This window comes from Amblyomma americanum, chromosome 1 (genome assembly GCF_052857255.1).
Source record: "Amblyomma americanum isolate KBUSLIRL-KWMA chromosome 1, ASM5285725v1, whole genome shotgun sequence".
NCBI classification, from domain to species: Eukaryota; Metazoa; Arthropoda; class Arachnida; order Ixodida; family Ixodidae; genus Amblyomma; species Amblyomma americanum.
Window position 1 is genome coordinate 194,395,727 of NC_135497.1, and position 2,500 is coordinate 194,398,226.

Here is a 2,500-nt window from a genome sequence, read left to right on the forward strand (position 1 = left end):
ACACACACACACACACACACGCACACACACACACACACACACAGCGTCCCTCATAGCCTGAGTTGCTTTGGGACGTTAAACCCCCATAAACCACACACACACACACACAAACACACACACACAAACACAGCATCCCTCATAGCCTGAGTTGCTTTGGGACGTTAAACCCCATGAACCACACACACACACACACAGCGTCCCTCATAGCCTGAGTTGCTTTGGGATGTTAAACCCCCATAAACCAAACACACACACACACACACACGCGCACACGCACACACACACACACACACACACACACACACAGCGTCCCTCATAGCCTGAGTTGCTTTGGGACGTTAAACCCTCATAAACCAAACACACACGCACACACACACACACACACACACACCGTCCCTCATAGCCTGAGTTGCTTTGGGACGTTAAATCCCCATAAAACACACACACACACACACACAGCGTCCCTCATAGCCTGAGTTGCTTTGGGACGTTAAACCCCCATAAACCACACACACACACACGCACACACACACACAAACACACACACACAAACACAGCGTCCCTCATAGCCTGAGTTGCTTTGGGACGTTAAACCCCCATAAGCCACACACACACACACACACACAGCGTCCCTCATAGCCTGAGTTGCTTTGGGACGTTAAACCCCCATAAACCACACACACACACACACACAGCGTCCTTCATAGCCTGAGTTGCTTTGGGACGTTAAACCCCCATAAACCACACACACACACAAACACACACACACAGCGTCCCTCATAGCCTGAGTTGCTTTGGGACGTTAAACCCCCATAAACCACACACACACACACACACACACACAGCGTCCCTCATAGCCTGAGTTGCTTTGGGACGGTAAACCCCCATAAACCACACACACACACACACATAACACACACACACACAGCGTCCCTCATAGCGTGAGTTGCTTTGAGATGTTAAACCCCCCTAGACCACACACACACACACACACAAGCACAGCGTCCCTCATAGCCTGAGTTGCTTTGGGACGTTAAACCCCCATAAACCACACACACACACACACAAACACAGCGTCCCTCATAGCCTGAGTTGCTTTGGGACGTTAAATCCCCATAAACCACACACACACACACACACACACACACACACACACACGCACAGCGTCCCCCATAGCCTGAGTTGCTTTGGGACGTTAAACCCCCATAAACCAAGCACACGCACACGCACACACACACACACACAGCGTCCCTCATAGCCTGAGTTGCTTTGGGACGTTAAACCCCCATAAACCAAACACACACACACACACACACAGCGTCCCTCATAGCCTGAGTTGCTTTGGGACTTTAAACCCCCACAAACCAAACACACACACACACACACACACGCACACACGCACACACACACACACACACAGCGTCCCTCATAGCCTGAGTTGCTTTGGGACGTTAAACCCCCATAAACCACACACACACACACACACACACACACACACACACACACACACACACACACACACACACACACACACAAACACACACACACAAACACAGCGTCCCTCATAGCCTGAGTTGCTTTGGGACGTTAAACCCCCATAAACCACACACACACACACACACACACGCGTCCCTCATAGCCTGAGTTGCTTTGGGACGTTAAACCCCCATAAACCACACACACACACACACACACAGCGTCCCTCATAGCCTGAGTTGCTTTGGGACGTTAAACCCCCATAAACCACACACACACACACACACACACACACACACACACACACACACACACACACACACACACACACACACACACACACACACACACACACACACACACACACACACACACACACACACACACACACACACACACACACACACACACACACACACACACACACACACACAGCGTCCCTCATAGCCTGAGTTGCTTTGGGACGTTAAACCCCCATAAACACAAACACACACACGGCGTCCCTCATAGTCTGAGTTGCTTTGGGACGTTAAACCCCCATAAACCACACACACACACAAGCACACACACACAAACACACACACACAAACACAGCGTCCCTCATAGCCTGAGTTGCTTTGGGACGTTAAACCCCATAAACCACACACACACACGCAGCGTCCCTCATAGCCTGAGTTGCTTTGGGACGTTAAACCCCCATAAACCACACACACACACACACACACACACACAGCGTCCCTCATAGCGTGAGTTGCTTTGAGATGTTAAACCCCCATAGACCACACACACACACACACACACACACACACACACACACACACACACACACACACACACACACACACACACACACACACAGCGTCCCTCATAGCCTGAGTTGCTTTGGGACGTTAAACCCCCATAAACCACACACACACACACACACACACACACACACACACACACACACACACACACACACACACACACACACACACACACACACACACACACACACACACACACACACACACACACACACACA